This window comes from Megascapheus bottae, chromosome 8 (assembly GCF_031878675.1).
Source record: "Megascapheus bottae isolate mThoBot1 chromosome 8, mThoBot2.hap1, whole genome shotgun sequence".
Classification (NCBI taxonomy): Eukaryota; Metazoa; Chordata; class Mammalia; order Rodentia; family Geomyidae; genus Megascapheus; species Megascapheus bottae.
The window spans coordinates 35250949-35271946 of record NC_143516.1 but is presented as its reverse complement, the minus strand read 5'-3'; the positions used below and the strand labels follow the sequence as shown (position 1 = coordinate 35271946).

The window sequence follows — 20998 nt, the reverse complement described above, 5'->3', positions numbered from 1 at the left end:
TCTCTTGTTACAGCCATAAAGCACATGAGTCCTCACCTCCTATCCCCTTGGCACTTTGTATTTACTTTACTGTTTATTTTTCCCCTGAGGAACAAATTTATGCTAATTATTTTGTATCACAGTATCTGCTATGTTTAACATGTCTGTGTTTATTATATATCATGTTTTATTATGATACTAAATTTTGATTATGACTACTTTAATCTTATGACTTAATGAAGTGTCTCTTTCTTCATCCCCTCCTCAAATTTTAAGTGGCATGCACAGATATAAATAATAAGGCATAAATAAATTTGAAGGAGAAAATAGGCTAGTAAAACAAAGCTTGTGGTACAGTTAGGGAATATGGAAACATTAGTCTTTTCTTAATCAAACTAGTGGACTCTAGTCACAAGCTGGACAGAAAAAAGTAAAACAAAAAAATTAGAAAAGTAAAAACCTCTTGTCTTTCCTCTTCCCTTCTCTATTTCAAATAAACAAATAAATGTATATACAATGACTGGGAGGGGTGGGAGATGGGCAATTGAAAGAAAAACATGGGAAGGCATATCAATGTCCAAGAAGTAATGTACCCACCACCTGATGAATGTAACTGTAATCCCTCTATATATCACTCTGACAATACAATAATAAAAATGTGATAAAAGCTTAAAAAATCTAAAAACATACAGGCACATTATCTTTTAGTTCCACTAAGCCACTGTGGAAAAAAAGATGGATCTGAATTGAGGTCTTGCAACTTAGTAAATGTATATGTAGACCAATCATCTGCATTTTCAGATTCTGACTTTCCTGTTTATCAAATGGATGTCCTTATGGCATTGACCTCATGGCTTTGATGGAGATTAAATGAGAACAGAGTGTGCCTGTAAGTCTTCAGCTTGATATACGCCCTTAGTGCACCTCCTGACATCCTCTGAAATATGTTTGATCTGGAGAGGTGTGGCAGTCAAGTGAAAGATGGGAAAAACAGCAAGGTAAGATGTGTGAAATTCTTCCATACCAACTGTTCACCTCTAATCTGAGGCAACAAAACCATTGTCTTCTGTAGCATCCAGGAAAGGGCCTTTTCTATTACACTTCTAAATGACTTCATGTGTTTTTAAAAGAAAAAAATTGCCCCAAACATAATTCTTTTCAAATCTCCTTTCAACACAAATCTCATGCACTAAACTGGACTTGGACTGGGTATGAAATGAGATGATTAACAGACCCTACATTTATAGATTGAAATAGAAATGGCGTCTTCACCTAGGGTTCCTATAATGTCTTCAGTTAATTTGCTATGCTTTTATCCTGTTGGTACTCACTTGAGCTGCTTCTAGAAATGAATGAGCTACTCTGGGTGGATGATAGTAAATAACAGCCACCAGGAAAAAAAATCCTGGGGAAAATTAATTTTCAACAGTGGAACAGAGCAGGGAAAACAGAGCTGTACTTCTCCTGCTTGTGATTTGTAGCATGTCCCCTCTTAACTCACAATAATGAATCACAGACTTTCCTTGCACAGACTGTTCCCTGAGTTTGAGTCTGCATGTATGTATATGCAAGGACAAGAACTTCCCTTCCACTTGGAATTGCTCTGAGCTAGGTTTTCGCATCCTCTTAAATCTTAATCTCCAAAGATTCTCTTCTCCCTCACCCCATTCCTGATTCTTTAGAACTCTCAACTAAGGTTCACCTAAAAACAAATTTTAACGATTGCATTAGGTCACAGAATTCATAGTCTTTTTTAAAAAATAAAACAATGAATTTATTTATCTTCTTTCTTTCTTTCTCTCACTCCCGCCCACTCTCTCTCCTTCCCTCACTCCTTCCCTTGGGGCAGGAACTCTGGGCCTGGGCACTGTCCTAGCTCTTCAGCTCAAGGCCAATGCTCTTTCATGTTGAGCCACAGCACCACTTTGGCTTTTCAGGTGATTAATTGGAAGTAAGTTTCTCATGGACTTTTGTGTGTCCTGGCTGGCTTTGATCTGAGATCTTCAGATCTCAGCTTCCTAAGTAGCTAGAATTACAGACAGGCGTGAGCCACCAGCACCTGGCTCAATTTTATTTCTTTACAAGTTAAACTATTAAACACTGCAAGTTTGCACTCTATATGGTGACAAAAATCTCCTAATTTGTTTTCCACAATTTAAATGTAATCTCCAAATATCTGTGGTGTCACAGAAAGAACATTTGGATTCCTGGGTTAATCTGAACTTAATTCTAACATACGACCTTAAGTATAATTATAATAAACTAGGTAAAAAGAAACCTGCTATATCTTGCCATGTTGAAAAGCAAACTGTGGCCTTTTATAAAAAAGCAATTAAAATAAACAAACCATTGTTACAGATAAAGTTGATAACATTCTGTAAGAAAGACAATACTTCTATCCTTCCTTTATATTTAAGGCTTGTCTTTACTTATTATCTAATACTGCATCATTTACTTTAGATTATAGTTTGTCTTGGGAGAGAAAACAATATTGTAGGTAACAAATTTTCTGTATTTTGGAAACAAAGGAAGAGCAGTCTTAATTTTTTTTTTTGGATTACAATATACAAAGTCAGGTTGCTACAATGCTTAGACTTTGAAGCTGCAGAAAGCATCCTTCTCATGCCAAAATTTTTCCTCTTCAGGGAGGGTGTGAATCTCTACCTTCTCAATGAAAATGAAGCCACCTTTACAGGATAAGGCTGAGTTTGAATTCATAATACTTTAAATAATACTTTCTTGCCAAACATAAATACGTTTTTATCAAATGACCAAAGAGAGATGGAAAAATCTATTATGATCCAAAGTAGTACAAATGTTACAGTTGTGACAAACTTAAAAAGCATGCATTTTAACAGGTAATAAATGAGCACATGGTTGTTGTCATTACTATATTATTTACCTCTGGATTTCTCTCTTGGACTCTAAGCTAGTCATTCAGCAAGTACACGTTTTCTGCATTAGATAATAACTGGGACTTACATCTTTATCTGCCTCATTGAATGCATTGCCCTTTCCTTCCCATTTGCTTTCCTCCTGCCACCTTTCCTTTGATGACTAAAATGATTATCCATTTTCTAGTGAAGGAACTGTAGGTTCCAGTCTAGATCTTCAAGTATAACACTTTTCTCTTCACTTTTTCTCAGCTCCCATGGCTGAGACCTGACTTCAGGCCACTCTTGCCTTCTGTGGTTAACAGCCCTTGCTCTCCCCACCTCCTTTTCTCTGTCTAAACCACCCTGCACCTTGCATCATCAATGGTGTCTCCAATTCACAAATGTGACCAACACACTGAAAATCAGTGAGCTCACAGAGAACCTGGGAAGGTTCTGGGAGTGAAAGTGGGAGGATGGGAAGGTGAAAGGATTAAATTTGGGAGAGCTAGTGCATAGCTGGGAGCTGACAATAGCAAGGATTTAAAAGCAGTAAAGAGAGCTTCAATTAACTATTCCATAATGTAAAACATACACCAAAATATCACATTATATACTCCAATGTATATGATATCTATTTGTAAACTTTAGTGAAACACAATTGAAAAAAGAAAGTCATTCCATGATTTCTATTTATCATGAAAATAACGTTCAAAATTCAGTCAATAAAACTGTAAAGGATGGGTCACTACTTCCCCTTTCCAGCACTGTGTTTTTTTCTTTTGAAATTTAATTATTTTAACAGGTACTTTCAACTATCATTAATAATGCATAATTGGATGCATTGTTACATTTATAGCATTTCTATTCATACACATATGATATTTTGGTCATAACTTTTATTTTGACATAGTTCCTTTCCTCTTCTAAATTTCTGGCTTCCTGAATTTTTTTTTCTTTTTTGGTCAGTCCTGGGGCTTGAATTCTGGCACTGGATGCTGCCCTGAGCTCTTCAGCTCAAGGCACTCTACCACTTGAGCCACAGTGTCCCTTCTGGTTTTCTGGTGATTAACAGAAGATGAGTCCCATGGACATTTAGTGCCTGGACTGGCTTTGAACTGCAATCCTCAGATCTCAGTCTCCTGAGTAGCTAAGATTATAGGCATGAGTCACCAGCACTCAGCTTTCTGAACATTTTTATGTCCTTGTGCAGTTTCTTCTGCATGTTGAGGTCTTGTATCTAGACATTCCCCTCCCTCCCTTACCTGACTAACTGCTATGCATTTGTAAGTCCAGCTGTCACTACTTCCAGAAAGCCTCCTGTGCAAATTCACAGTGCTTCAACCTTCTCTCTTTACCTGGTCCCACAGCACTGAGCTACCCACAGATCCCTGTAAGTGTTCACTTCTTGAGCTAAGGGGAAGAGTTAGAACTTTTCCTGGTGAAATCTGTGCTATATCTAGTGCACAGTGTAGTAGGTCTCAGCAAATGTTTGTGGAAAAGTCAATAATAGGAGGAATAAAATTTGGTTGTCAAATTTGAATTGACTTCAAAGAACACATATATTATGAGCAGCAGGAGTTCTATTCTTTTAGGCAGAAGTTGGAGGAATACCCATCTTAAAAATGAAAATGATTTTTTTTGGCTCCCTTGTCAAAGATTAGGTGGCTATAGGTCTGTGGTTTAATATCTGGGTCCTCAGTTCTATTCCATTGGTCTTCAGGCCTGTTCTTGTGCCAGTACCAAGGTGTTTTGAGAATTATAGCTCTGTAATAGAGTCTAAAGTTTGGAATTGAAATTCCTCCAGCGCTGTTCTTTCTGCTAAGAAGTGTTTTTGCTATACGGGGTCTTTTATTATTCCATATGAAATTTTGGATTGCCTCTTCTATTTCTTTAAAGAATGCCATTGGGATGTTGATGGGTATTGCACTGAATTTGTAGATAGCCCTTGGCAAGATTGTCATTTTCACAATGTTGATTCTTCCAATCCAGGAGCATGGGAGGGTTTTCCATTTCCTCAGTTCTGCTTTAATTTCCTTTTTTAGTGTTTTAAAGTTTTCATCAAAAAGGTCCTTTACATTCTTAGTTAAGCTAATTCCTAGGTACATTATTTTCTTTGATACTATTGCGAAAGGAGTTGCTTTCCTGATTATTGCCTCGTTCCTCTCACTGATGGCGTAGAGGAAGGCAGTTGATTTTTGAGGGTTAATTTTATAGCCTGCTACCCTTCCAAAGTTTTGAATCAGCTCAAGGAGCTTGGGAGTAGAGTCTATAGGATTCTTTAAATACAGAATCATGTTGTCTGCAAAGAGGGATAGTTTTACTTCCTCTTTCCCTATTTGGATCCCCTTTATGCTTGCTTCTTGCCTTATTGCACTGGCTAGGAATTCTAATACTATGTTAAAGAGGAGTGGAGAGAGTGGGCATCCTTGTCTCGTTCCTGATTTTAGAGGGAATGGCTTTAGCTTTTCGCAATTAAGTATAATACTAGCTGTGGGTTTACAGGCTCTTCAACAAGTTGTGCTGGCAGAACTGGTTAAGCACCTGCAGAAAACTAAAGCTGGATCCTTCTTTGTCACCCTGCACTAGAATTAACTCCAAATGGATCAAAGACCTGGAGGTAAAAGCTGACACACTGAAAACTTTACAAGAAGGAATAGGAGATACACTAGGCCTCCTTGGCACAGGTCGAAACTTTCTTAATAAGGACCAAGAATCACAGCAAATAAGAGAAAGGCTGGATAAGTGGGACTGCATTAAACTGCAGAGCTTTTGTATGGCAAAGGACATAGCTAGTAAATTAATTAGGAAGCTTACAGAATGGGAGAAGATCTTCACCAACCAAACAATGGACAAAGGCCTCATATCTAAAATATATCAACAGCTCAAAAAATTGAATCACTCCAAAACTAATCTCCAAAGTAACAACCATCCCATTAAAAAATGGGTCAAAGACTTAAAGAGAGTCTTCTCTGAGGAAGAAAAAAAATGGCCTATAGTCACATGAAGAAGTGCTCAACATCTCTGGTCATAAAAGAAATGCAAATCAAAACAACTCTAAGATTCCACCTCACTCCAGTTAGAATGGCCAGGATCAGGAAAACGAATAACAACAGATGCTGTAGGGGATATGGCCAGGAGGGATCCCTACTGCACTGTTGTTGGGAGTGCAAACTCGTTCAACCACTATGGAAAGCAATATGGCAGTGCCTCAAAAGGCTAAACATAGAGCTCCCTATGACCCAGCAATTCCACTCCTTGGCATTTACCCAACCATCCAGAAACTAGGGCATACTAAATCCACTACCATAACAATGTTCATTGCAGCATTATTCACCATAGCAAAAATATGGAACCAACCTAAATGCCCCTCAGTTGATGAGTGGATCAACAAGTTGTGGTATTTGTACACAATGGAATTCTATGCTGCTGTCAGAAAAAAGGACACCGCCCCATTTGTTAGGAAATGGAAAGTCTTAGAAAAAATCATATTAAGTGAAGTAAGCCAGACTCAAAGGAAATTAGGCTCAATGGTTCCCCTCATTTTTCATAATCAGTAGAAACCTTGGGCTCTACTAGCAGAGATCTGCAATAGAGCAAAACCTTGATATATAAGGCCATATAGTATGAAGCTAATTGAAAGGACCTCCAGGATAGTGAAACAAAAGCCATATAATGATTGCTATCCTTAATGTACTATGTTATCTCTCATCTCTTTTGCTGTCCCTTGGTTATCTCATATTGTTACAGTATCTCACTTTGTTATCTGATATATTGGATTTATTTGTATTTGGTTATTTGAAATTGGATAGGGAAGGGGGAAAACCAAGATGGGTGGAAGGGAGGGTAATGGGGACCAAGACATGTGAAAGGGTATCAATATATGTGAATTAATGCACCTTCTATCTGGCAAATATCATGTAACCCTTTTATTAATTACAATAAAAAATTAAAAAAAACTCGATCAAAGAGAAAAAAATGAAAATGATGCCATTCATTGTGGAATATTTATCACTTGCAGACCTTATTATTATTATTAACCTGTAAAGCAACTGGCATGTGCTAGGTCATTCTGTTCTCATCATGACCTGTGAAGCAGGGACTACTAATGTTCTTTATATAACAGACAAAGAAAATGAAGCCAAAGGAGATGAATAACTTGGAAAAAATCATTTGGCAAAGCTAGGATTCTATGCAATGCCCAAAGACCATAAAAATGTAGATACACAATCCCTATTCAACTCCAGTAAAAAAAATAACTAGGATTATTGAAGAGAGGGCTCATTTTACATTTGGCTAGTTATTTCTACTACACTAATAAAAATATTCTCTATGATGAGAAATATTATGTGTTGGCAATGCAGATATCTTCCTAGCTCTTCTGCATCAGATAATAATAATTTTACTATTTTGTGTAAAATGAGAATGCTTAGGTTCATTAACAGTCACATCCAGATGCAAATGCAAATTGAGAAATAGAATAAAAAAATCAAATAGCAGATTCTCATTATCTGTCTTTTGTTGAAATTTGTGCTACTGTTTTTCAGTGTAAACAAGTACTGAAGTACAGAATTCTAGATCTGAGAAAAGCCTAGAAATTATCCACTCAACCCTTGCCAATTATTTTACAGCTTGAAGACCAAAGAAAAGTATCCAGTAAGTAACTATAAGAGATTAGGGATCTTGAAAGCTGCCTGTCCTTATCAAGCTGCAAGTGTATGTACACTGTGACTCCAGCATGCCACTCATGTAACAGGAATGCTTCATTGTTACTGTAAGATTGCTCAGAGATTCACTTTTGTAGCTCCATATTGGCTGGAATCAACTCAGTAATTATTAGCACTGGGCTGGGTAAAAATGTATGAGGTAAATAATTATGTACTATAGTGTGTTTTGATAAAAAATGATGTGCACAAATCTCAAAAACAAACTGAGAAAAAAAGAGTTGTGATGTTATTAATACAAAGTACAGTTCAAAATACAGCCTAACCTAATCTATGACATCATAGGCTGGGAACACCGTGGCAGGGCTGGGCTGACAACTGGAGAGGCTATTAATGATTGTTGGAATGCTACTCATTTCTGTTTCTTGAGTCAGGTACCAATTACACAAGGGTGCTCACGTAGAAAATCTAGTGAGCTACATACTTAGTGTTTTCATTTTCTTGAAGGTATATTTACTTTCAATAAAAATTTTAACTTACAACTCTCTCCTAAGAAAAAGATATTTGTCACTCAAATTATTAGACTAGCATATAATAAAAAATCATTGTGGTGCGATAAGAAAAATTTGTGGTAGATTTTGAATCTAAGCTCTGCTAAAGCTAACATTTGTTCCAGCCACATCAACCAGAATAGATACTTCAATATTGAATGTGCTTGCTCAAAATACACATGTGTTTAATGAGAAAATAAAAAATAAAATTTCATTTGGCAGGTGAAGGTGGCAAATATAAAGCTTGTGAAGTGTTGCCCAGTGGGCTTAACATGCTCAGTTTATAGAGGATCCAGAATTTGGTATAAATGTATTTTTTTAACTGTGGGGATAAAAATTATCACAAATGAAATGAAGGATGAAATTTTAGAAGTTCACTATATGTTTCTTACTGCCACACAGTTGTATAATGCCTAGCATGTAATACGTATTCAAGACCACATGAATGAATACAGTACATTGAAGTCTTTCGAATGCTTGCAATTGATCTTTGTGCAAGTATCATATATATATATATACATATATATATATATATTTGGTCAAATAGGAAATTACTTAATCTTAGTAGACCTAAAGGACAGAATAATATCTGTAACTAAAGAGAAAGAAATCTCCAATAAAGTTCTATTTATTTTATTTATTTATATTTTTGCCCATTGTGAGACTTGAACTCTGGGCCTGGATATTGTCCCTGAGCTCTACAGCTCAAGGCTAGCATCCTACCCCCCTTCCAGTTTTCCGGTGATTAATTGGAGATAAAAGTATCACAGAAATTTTAGTGTCTGGGCTGGCTTTGAACTGTGATCCTCAGATCTTAGCCTCCTGAGTAATTAGAATTACAGGAGTGAGGCATGGGGCACAGCTTAATTATTTATTTTTATATTTTTTAAAAAATGTATTGTGAGGGTGATAAATAGAGGGATTACAGTTACATTTGTAAGGTAGTGAGCGCATTATTTCTCAAACACTGTTACCCTTTCCCATTTTTTTTTACAAGTTTCTCTCCCCCAACCCCTCCCAAGTTGTAAAGTTCATTTCCAGCATATTGTCTTGTAAATATCACTGTTACATTGGTTCACCCTTTGTTTTTTGGCTCATCATCTTGTTTCCCCCTTCCCTCCTTCCCTCATTCGAATAAACAAATTATTTGATAAAATGTCTATAGGTTATTTAAAATGTTTCTAAATGACTTAGGAATCAATATTTATGAAGAAACTCATTTAAGATCAAGGCTTTTCCTTTAAAAGAAACTTGGAAATCATTAAGCCTTAGAAAATAAATTTAAAAATCTCTCCTCCCCTACAGCACTTCCAGAAAATATTGAAACAGAAGTATTATTCTCTTTGGAAGTGGCTATATTTTAAATTGGTGTCAAGAAAAGTCTTGGAAATTATTAGCTTTTAGGCAAAACACTTCCAATACCATATTTTCTACTTTTAAGTAATATATTCTTCCTATGACTCTAAAATCTGTCTAAACCACCATTAACATTTTAAAAGAAAGTTCTCTGATTCTTTCCAAACAGAAATAAATAATACATGACAGCAGCATTAGGGAACATAAACATAAAATTACCTGTTATTAAAAACTGAGCACATTTTTCTCAAAGAAATATATTACACTGCTGTAAAATAGTATGTTTGCCATTCACAGGAATGTTTCAACATTATGGTTCAATCTTCTAAAAAGCTGACATGGAAAATAATGGTGTAATAAACTAATTCATCATAATGTGCAAAAGAAACTGCTGGAATAAATTGTAATAACCCTTCAAAAACTAGCAGCTTTTAAAAGTATTAATTTCTACTCCAGATAATTGGAAAGGACACCTGGGTGGGTAGGCAATATTTTTTATGGGATTGCTCTGTCAGGAGATCGGATTGTCTCTGGACTCAGCAATGATCATTTAGCACTAAATGACAGTGAATCTTGCAAATGGGTCTTCCTAGATGGTGTTTGCCATAAATAACCAAACTCACCTCCCCTCAAGGTCAGCCGTATGAAGGGGCAGGTATCAAATGGCCTTGGAGGAGATCTGGAGTGACCCACAGGTTTCTCATAAATGGACAATAGTTGTGTTGTCTGCCATAAAATCAACTTAATGGACTGACAACATAAATTACCATCAAACTTTGGATAACACTGTTCCCTAGAAAATAGCTGAAGAATGCTTTTATATCAAACTTGTGGGAAATGGAAAATAATACGTTTTGCCCCATCCTATACCATAAATATTTTTAACAATGCTAAGTGGGGGAATGAATTAATATTAGATGCCATGATGCATTTTACTTGATACATTAAAAGCAACATCTAAGTAACAGTAAAATGGCACCTGTTTTCTGAAGTAACTGCTTATATATATCATAGAGTAATGCAATGCAGTGTGTGTGTGTGTGTATTTAGAGAGGAAGGTTTTCTTTACTTTGCTTGGTATACTTGTATTAAACATAAAAGACTGAGTACAATAGTACTTGCTCTCTAATCTTATTTAATGTTTCTTTTGGGCTCAAATTGATAATTTTTTGAATTCTCACATTGTGTTGTACAAATCATTAACTCACTTTCTCTTGGACTTTTTTTCCCTCATCTGTACAAGTGAAATAATTATCCAAGGACTTTTAAAGACAATTGATTCAGTCTTTGGAAGATTTCTAGAGAATCCTATCAATATATGTGCAAAAACAATTTACGCCATTCTCAATTCAGAGGTACTAAGAGTCAGTTTGGTGGGAAATTAAACAGTTAAGAAATTGCAATTGTGAATTATGGAAGTGAATTCTTTACTCATCTAACTGCTACCATTCTAAAACTTCAGGTATCATTACTAGTTATTATACTAACACAAACTTATTGTCTTGGTCTATTTTTAACAGGCGTGAAAGTTTCCTGTTGACCATGCCAAAATAATTGACATGCTGAGTCACTTAATGGTGTTTCAGGCTATGGATATTATAAATACATTGCAAACTGCAGAGGTTCCCAAGTAGTGTTCACAATTAGTGTACTTTGTGTTTTTCCCTTCCCCTGTCTGGCTATCGCATTGGTGCTTATCTTTCTTTGTGCCCCCTCTTACATTTATTTCTTGCCTTCTGTTCCTATTGCCACTTTGTTCAGAGCCTCATCACCTTGTCTCTGAGTTATTGCAGCAGTTTCTTTGCTCTATTCTCATTCCACCAATTCATCTTTTCTGGTCCTGCCAAATTAATCTTTTTAAAACGCACTCTTTTAATGATGCTGTGTCCCTGCTCAAAATTTTTCAGCAATTCCCATCACCTGGAGGCTAAAGGCCAGAGTCCTTAGGTAGAAACATAGGCTTTGGCTGTTTGTCTTCATCTCCTTTTCCAGTCATGTCTTCTCCACTTCCTCTCCAGGAACCTTTAGGACCTCTACCTGGCCAATGTTCTCCTTCCTTTCTGACCTAGGATTTGTCTCCCTCTGTCAGGCCTTTTTGACTATTTCAATTAACAGCACCAGCAGCCAGAGTTTTTGTGTGCTTTGTATTAAGCCATTTATTTTATTATTGTAATATTGGATAATTTTGGGCTTATGTGGCTTAATGGTTACTCTGTGTTTCCTCCCTAATTAATTCACAAAGCTCTTGGAGAGCAAGAGTTTTTGAGTTCTCATTATGTGTCAATATTCCCAGCATGCAGTGATAAAAAAAGGTCACTGGCACTCTATAGATATTTATTTAGCAAATGAATGCCAAGTGTTGCTCTAGGCTCAGGGCACAAGCCATGTAGTTGTAGCATTTAAGAACAGCAATGTAGGCTCAAGGATAGGGTGATAGCCTTGGGCTGAAAAGCTCAGGGACAGCGCCTAGGTCCAGAGTTCAAGCCCTATGTCCCATAAAAAACATAGCAATGTAGGAGGCTGGAAACATGGCCTTGTGGTAAAGTGCCTAGTACACCTGGGTTTGAAGTGGTGCTGTGATTCAAGTGGTAGAGCGCTAGCCTTGAGAAAGCCCATGGACAGTGCCCAGGTCCTGAGTTCAAGCCCCAGGACTGGCAACAACAACAACAGAATAACAATGTAGGGATGTGAGGAAGTTTTCCTAGGTATAAAACATTTCCTTCCATTATTTCATTCACAGTGAAACTCTAGACTATGAAACACAAGCTGAACTCATGGGATTTATAACAATAAAACACAAACATGGGCAGCATAGAATATACATAAGCCAAAGCATATTAGTTGAGCAAATATTAACTTTCTGAAAGTTCTTTTCTACCACAAAGCTCATTCATTTCTCCATAAAACTGAAATAATACCAAGAATGATTTACGAGAAAGAAGGCAAGTAAGACATAGTCTAACACTAGGCCTCCTTGGCACAGGTTGAAACTTTCTCAATAAGGACCAAGAAACACAACAAATCAGAGAAAGGCTGGATAAGTGGGACTGCATTAAACTGTAGAGCTTCTGTAGGGCAAAGGACATAGCTAGCAAATTAACTAGAAAGCCTACAGAATGGGAGAAGATCTTCACTAGCCATACAACAGACAAAGGCTTCATATCTAAAATATATCAACAGCTCAGAAAATTGAATCACTCCAAAACTAATCTCCAAAGTAACAACCATTCCATTAAAAGATGGGCCAAAGACTTAAAGAGAGTCTTCTCTGAGGAAGAAACAAAAATGGACTATAGACACATGAAGAAATGCTCAACATCTCTGGTCAGAAATGGAAATCAAAACGACTCCAAGATTCCACCTCATGCCAGTTAGAATGGCCAGGATCAAAAAAATCTAATAACAACAGATGCTGGTGGGGATGTGGACAGGAGGGATCACTACTACACTGTTGGTGGGAGTGCAAATTCGTTCAACCACCATGGAAAGCAGTATGGCAGTTACTCATAGAGCTCCCCTATGACCCAGCAATTCCACTACTTGGCATTTACCCAATCGTCCAGAAACAAGGACATACTAAATCCACTAGCACAGTGATGTTCATCGCAGCACTATTTACCATAGCAAAGATATGGAACCAACCCAGATGTCCCTCAGTTGATGATTAGATCAACAAGATGTGGTATTTATATGCAATGGAATTCTATGCTGCTGTCAGGAAGAACAACATCACCTCATTTGTAAGGAAATGGAAAGACTTAGAAAAAATCATATTAAGTGAAGTAAGCCAGGCTCAAAGTAACATAGGCTTAATGGTTTCCCTCATTTGTCATTATCATTAGAAACCTTGGGCTCGCCTAGCAGAGATTTGCAATAGAGCAAAACCTTGATACATAAGGCCATACAGTATGACGCTAAATGAAAGGACCTCTAGGATATAAAAACAAAAGCCATATAATGAGTGATTGCTGTCCTTAATGTACTATGTTATCTCTCATCTCTTTTGCTGTCCCTTGGGTATCTCATATTTTACAGTATTTCACTTTGTTATCTGATATATTGGATATATTTTTATTTGGTTATTTGAAATTGGATAGAGAAGGGGGAAAAACAAGATGAAGGGTGGGAGTGGGGGGGGGGAATGGGGACCAAGACATGAGAAAGGGTATCAATGTATGTGAAGTAATGCACCTTCTGTCTCGTAAATATAATGTAACCCTTCTATTAATTACAATAAAAAAGAAATAAAAAACAACATAGGGGCCGGGAGTTTGGCCTAGTGGTAGTGTGCTTGCCTAGCATACACGAAGACCTGGGTTCGATTCCTTGGTACCATATACTTAGAAAAAGCCAGAAGTGGTGTTGAGGCTCAAGTGGTAGAGTTCTAGCCTTGAGAAAAATCCAAGGACAGTCCTCAGGCCCCGAGCTTAAGCCCAGGACTGGCAAAAAAAAAAAAACAACAAAAAACGACATAGTCTAGAATCTTTATTTTATAATCCAGATACATATTGTGCTTATCATATTCTGTAATAAAAAGATTTTATAAATCAACATCTAAATTAGCAACTCTGTTCTCCTACTTAGTATATTTCATCTTTTAACTCAATGTCTTTGAATATGAAAATTTTCATAAGGCAATGGGAATAGTATTAACATGTAATTTATCTGGAAAAAAAACTGATGTGAATGGATCTTTCTGAATTGTTTATAGTTTTGGTGAATATATATGCCATAAGGCACTTTGCCCAGGACCTGGCACATTTATAAATGGTGGCTATTGTTACTGTATTACTGTTTTTGTTTGGAGAGTGTTTCTTTATAACTCATTGTGTCAGACTCAGTAATAAGCACTGGAGTCAAAACAGACTTCAGTTTGCATTATGTTTCTACCATCCTATGCTTTACTAATATATTTATTAACCCATCTGCTCTTGAATTTCCTCAGCTGCATAGAAAGGTAACAAAGCCTTTCTGCAGTAATGTTCTGAACACTAAGAATGATCTATTTTAAAGTATGAAGCAGTCCTCCATGAACAGCAGGTGTTATATACTTTTGAGAGTTTTCTTGTATAGATACCACCCTGGTATTTGTTGAATACACGTTTTAAACTCTTTTTTATGTACAACAGGTAAGAAAGCTTTTCTCTGTTATGTTTCACTGCCTTGCAGAGACCATAATTTGCTGTTATGAAAATTATTCTTGTAAGTAATACTTGAATAGCAACTTCTAGTTTAAAAAATTCCTTTGCAACTGGGGAATACAGCCCCCAAAATGTTACAGATCAGTCCTTGGTAACTTGATTAGCATGATCATTATCTTTGCATTCCATTCTATCATCAAGATGCTGAATAATTAACACTGACATATTATACATACTCAAGAAGCCATTCAAAACTCAAATGTATTGTCATACTTTTATATTTTTAGAAATACTTGACTTCTGAACATTGCTAGATGGAATTGAAGAATTCATCATAGAATGCCCATATCAGCAGTAGATCTCAGATACAGAGACCTCCACTTAGGTCGCTCTGAGAGAAGACACACAGAAGTAGCTTCTTAATTGCCCTGATTCCTAAAATACAGTTTAACATATCTATGCTATCTATTCTCATTTAGGCAAAACTGTAGTTAAAAAATAAATCTAATAGCCATTACCTGAAACTTAAAAGAACAAAAAAGGACATAAAGAAACATGAATAACAAAAAAGTTTATACAAAGGCACTCTATCATATGCCAAGATTAATGACTTTTTATCTAAACTCAGTAGGAAGGCAATTAAGTGTTAAGGAACAGAAAGCACCTCACTGTTTTGTAAGGCAGAGATGCTTTTGTTACTGTAACAACTGAAACATGTGCTTAATAATTCACCAAATTATTTTACTCTCATCAATATCAACAAGGTCAAAGCCAGACATCACTGACAATTGGAAGTGTCATTCATCTTTTGGAAAAACCACTGAGGAGTCTATATCAAGAAGCAAAAGGCCAGGTCTCAGTGAGTCTTTTAGGATGGGTCAAAGACTGGAGGATACACAAGTAACATTTAAACTCTAATGTTCCATACAGACATTCCATCTATCAAGCTACATGGTTTCATATGTAACAGTGCTGAATTCCTGTTCTACTCTATGTCCAGTTCTCAGTGATTTGGGCCATAACAATAGCTATGCTCTCTATGATAAAATTCTATATTAGAAGAGAATTTCCACTTGACAAATGGGAATTGAATTTGGTCAGCATTGGAAGCAGGCCATACACCGATACCTCAGCTGAGATCCCAGTGACCCCTGTGTCAGCATGGTATTTTTGTATCTTTAGTCTTTGCTTACTTTCATTGTACCCATCTCCTTGCTATTACCTGTCAGGCATTTAAAGGCAATCATTCAGTGACTTATCAACTGCTTTAGCATTTATGTTAATAGATTCAGAGTGATGGTTTATGTTTAGAGCTTCTTTTACTGTTTCAAAGCCATTTCCACCTTCATCCACACAGTAATGCTATTGCCAGGAGGAAGTTGAGGCAGAGGTTATGTAAGGTGCCTTAGATGTCATGAGGTTAGTGTCAAGACAGAGTACCTACCTCATGACTCAGTCTAGGCTCATTTTGTCCCATGACTATCATATCTCCTCTGTTTATAGATGTGGTTTGTGCTGGAAAACTCTCCTCACTAATACCCTACCCCTCTGATACTGGGGCTTGAAATCTGGGCCTTACATTTTTGCTCAGCTTTTTTTTTTTTTTAAATTCATGACAGGCACACTACCACTTCAGGCTTTTCTCTAGTTCTGGGATTTTGTGCTTAATTGGAGATAAAAATCTCTCACGGATTTGTCTACCTAGGCTGGCTCTCAACCTCAGACTTTAGATCTAAGCCACCTAAATTGCTAGGATTGTAGGTGTGAGCCACAGGTACCTGGCTGTGATTTTCAAATATGTGTAACTCACTGAATTTTAACTTCTGTGTTATAAGCAGCAATGACAAGTTGTTACTTCATAGGATTCTTTTGAGGAATAAAAGTAACCATGTACCTATAAAATAAAATCTAGAGCAAGATTAACTGTTCAGAAATTTCAAGCTTTCTAGTCCTAAAATGGATGATGGCGCATCTGAAGCTTGTTCTATTAGGTTCACTGAGAATTTCTGAAGTCATGCTGGAATTCAGTGGTGTAGTGAATGAACACAGAATACTTAATGTATCAGTAGGCCTATGGAATGAGGCTTTATCATTTACCTATTACGTCGCAGCCTTATGCAAGTGCCACAGATACCAGTGAAGGAATAATCACCAATGAATGTCACAAGCAGCAAGAACAACACTTGTGGGTGACTTCTTAGACAATAGAGATATTCCAAGACAATCTAGTCTGTTACATTGTATAGCGGGATCTTTGTAAATTCTCCAAAAAAAATTTCCAAAGACAATAAAGCAACTTTAAAACTACCTCATATACATTTTATGGTTTATTCTTCAATGATTTATTCCATTAAATCCTAATGTGATTTGTGTAGTTAAAGTTGTATCCAACCTGTATGGAGGGTCTATCTCACAGTGAGCAGAGAAAGGAGAATTAGAATGGGTTAGGTGTTCTATGGTATTCTCATTATTTGTATTACCTAATTTTAAAAATAATCCAGGACATAAATAGCTTTTAACACTTTCTCTTTCCTCTTTTAATACTTCAGAGCAAAAATATTTACAGTGAATTTTAGCATCTGAGTCAAACAAAGAAACAAATAGTATTGTTATGACTGTACCCCATTTGAGTTAAACCATTGATAAAGGTATTCACTATTAACTAGAACTAGTTCACATCCATAATGTTTATTTAAAGATCTAAATGTAGTGATGAAATCTCAGCATCTCAGCATAGTTTTGTTTAAAACTATAAAAAATAAAGGAAACAGAAACCTCAGCCAAATAAAATAAAATAAAAAGATTTCTTATCTCTAAAAAACTATATGAATGGGGAAATATGGGAGATTAAATGAGTTCTCAAATAGTGTAATTCCAACACCAAAATTCAGTTAAATAATACCAGGAAACAGGTACTTGAAAGTGGTGGGGTGAGAGGAAGGGGAAAGAGGTAGATAGAAGAATGAAGAGAAGAGGTGAGAAATGCAGACGAGAATCTAATGTATATTCCACAAAACAGAGCAGAGTGAGGGAAGAGTTGGGTAGGGGAAGGATGAGTGAAAATATTGAAAGGGGGAAGCAATGACCAAAATATACTGTATTAGAAAATTGCATTGTTAAATGGCATCTCCTTTGTAAGGGTACTTAAAGATTAATACTGAAAATCTATAGGAATAAGGGAGTTAAACTTATCACTTGGCACCTATGTGAAAAGCAATGCCAGGATTAAAACAACCTAGAGCTTACAAACTCTTGTTCTTCTCATTCTATCTACTTTAGTGTTCAATGTTTTCATAACGGTTTATGCTTGAGAACAGAGACTACACCATCAATTTCACAAGAAATCCTGAGAAAATTGAGACGGAATAGTATTGTATTAATTTTGGAATGCTTAGTATATATTTTAGGCCTTTTGTTTTTACAATAACTCAGTTATCACAAGCATGATATAGACAGTAAATGTTAAGGCTTGCTTAGGAAATATGCTTCAAAAGCTCTTCTGGTAAAGGTTTGATTTTCAGCTCATGGATCCCATGAGCTGAAGTGATAAAATAGATTATGGGCGCTCTGACTTAATCCATGGGTAAATCTGTTATAACTGCATTATTGGGAGGTGCGACAAGTCAAGAGGTCGAACCTGGCTGAAGAGAGTAAGTATCTGAGAGCATTTTTTTTTGTAGGTCATGGGGCTTGAACTTAGCTTAGGCACTGTTCCTGAGCTCTTCATCTCAAGGCTACTGCCCTACCCTTTGAGCCACAGTGCCACTTCTGGTTTTCTAGTAATTACTTGGAGGTATAGAGTCTCAGGAACTTTTGTGCCCGGGGTAGCTTTGAACCTTGATCCTCAGATCTCAGCCCCCTGAGTAGCTAGGATTACAGGCGTGAGCCACCATGCCCAGCTGAGAGCATTTTTTTAAGGGTATATTTCTAACCACTTCCTGTTCCTCTGATTTCTGGCTTCTATTAGGTTAGCAGCTTTCCTCCATCACAAAATTCTACCATGATATTCTGCCTTATTACAAGCCCAGAAATTCTGAGGCATATGATCATGATCTGAAACCTCATAAACTTTGTATTGAAGTAAATCTGTCCTCCCTATAAGTCGTTTCTCACAGGTATCTGCCATTGAGATGGAAAGTCTGAAACACACTATATTACTACTATCCTCATTGTGGAGATGAAGAAATTAAGACATTGAAAGTTTTTCTGAAAAAATTTTCATCTAACAATTGGTTGAATGGAAACTGAAGTTGAGGAAGCTGGACATTATTAAGAGTGTGAAGAAATCACATACCTACATTCAGACACGTCTCTGTTATTCCAACGTTGATTATCTAAGTTGTGGATGTTCCATGGCCTCTTCTCACCTTATCATTTCCTTCTTTTGGTTTCTTCCTTGTTTATGAGCCCCTAAGGCAAAGTGATTTTAGTCAGTCTTTTTTTTTTTCTACACTTTTTCTTAGTATCTGATTAATTTTTTTTTCAGTGCTAGGGTTTGAACTCAGGACCTTACGCTTGATAGATAGGCACTCTCCACTTGAGCAGCCCCAAAACAATTGTTGTGGGAAGAAACATATTGCAGATGAATACAAACATCTTCTAGTTCCTTCGTTAAACAATTTTCTGTTAAAATGCCAATTCATATTGAAGTTTAGCTCTGAAATACATTATGGCTAATTCCCTTCTGTCACAGATGGGAACTTCACATTTCCAATAATGTTCTTATAGCAAAATTCTGTTCCTTGTCTGGCCATTGATGTTTTCAAATATGAGTGGCCAAATGTATTCTCTTTGCAACTGCTGTGTATTGCATATCTTCAGATTGACCTTTTCCATACATTGCTGATAATCCATATCAATCATTCTTACCTCAGACTGCAGGTAACCAAGAAAACTGGGTAATTCTCTAGCTGTAGAGTATAGGTTTGATTCTAACACTGACATGTCATATTATAGAGATTAAAAACAGTAAAGATATTGGAAAAATGGGAGAGAGTGATGTAAACTTTTTAAAAAAGTAATGTTTAATTTCTACTTTAGGTTACTCTGTAAAGTATATAGGACTTCTAAATAGACTTATTCTTCTAATAAATCATTATCACTAATAAATATGTAGTAACAGTAGACATAAGATTATTCTGCTAAACTGACCCAGAAAAATCCATCTTTTCCTAAATTCTATTGAATGCAAATATATGGTGTACAGTAAACACACACACACACACACACACACACACACACACACACTTTCAAGAGAAGGAAATAGCCTAAAGAATTATATGCTTGGCCAATAGCCAACAACTGAATCTCCTACATCTTTCCATTGATTAAAATATTTCCACAGAACAAATCAAAGAAAGTCTGGATAAGTGGGACTGCATTAAACTGCAGAGCTTCTGTATGGCAAAGGACATAGCTAGCAAATTAAGTAGAAAGCCTACAGAATGGGAGAGGATCTTTACTAACCATACAACAGACAAAGGCCTCATATCTAAAATATATCAACAGCTCAAAAAATTGAATCACTCCAAAACTAATCTCTAAAGAAACAACTATCCCATTAAAAGATGGGCCAAAGACTTACAGAGAGTCTTCTCTGAAGAAGAAATAAGAATGGCCTATGGACACATGAAGAAATGCTCGACCTCTCTGATCAGAAAGGAAATGCAAATCAAAAAAACTCTGAGATTCCACCTCACTCCAGTAAGAATGGCCAAAAAATCTAATAACAACAGATGCTGGAGGGGATGTGGTCAGGAGGGATTACTACTACCCTGTTGTGGGAGTGCGAACTCATTCAACCACTATGGAAAGCAGTATGGCAGTTCCTCAAAAGACTAAACATAGAACTCCCCTATGACCCAGCAATTCCACTACTTGGCATTTACCCAATCATCCAGAAACAAGGACATACTAAGTCCACTAGCACAATGATGTTCATTGCAGCACTATTTACCATAGCAAAGATATGGAACCAACCTAAATGCCCCTCAGTTGATGATTGGATCAACAAGATGTGGTATTTATACACAATTGAATTCTATGGTATCATTAGGAAGAACAACATCACCCCATTTGTAAGGAAATGGAAAGACTTAGAAAAAATCATATTAAGTGAAGTAAGCCAGACTCAAAGGAACATAGGCTCAATGGTTTCCCTCATTTGTCATAATTATTATAAAGCTTGAACTCACCTAGCAGATGTTTACAATAGAACAAAACCTTGATACATAAGACCATATAGGATGAGGCTAAATGAAAGGACCCCTAGGATATAGAAACAAGGGCCATACAAGGTGTGACTGCTGTTTTTAATGTACTATGTTATTTCTCATCTTATTATTTGATATATTGTATATATGTTTATTTGTTTATTTGAAATAGGATAGGGAAGGGGAGGAAACACAATGAGGGGAGGGGATCGGGGGAGGGAA

General features: G+C 36.5%; 1 protein-coding gene across 2 annotated transcripts in view; it reads right to left on the bottom strand.

The window, feature by feature from the left end:
• Positions 1-18938, bottom strand: part of Hs3st5 (heparan sulfate-glucosamine 3-sulfotransferase 5) — a 100112-nt gene extending 81174 nt beyond the window's left edge. Inside the window, exon 1 of one of the 2 annotated variants that reach the window (XM_090337683.1) lies at positions 18859-18938. The gene's annotated coding sequence lies outside the window, so the exon portion shown is untranslated. The remainder of the gene's footprint in view (positions 1-18858) is intronic. The other variant, XM_090337684.1, reaches the window with a different exon arrangement.
• Between the last annotated feature and the right edge of the window lie 2060 nt (positions 18939-20998).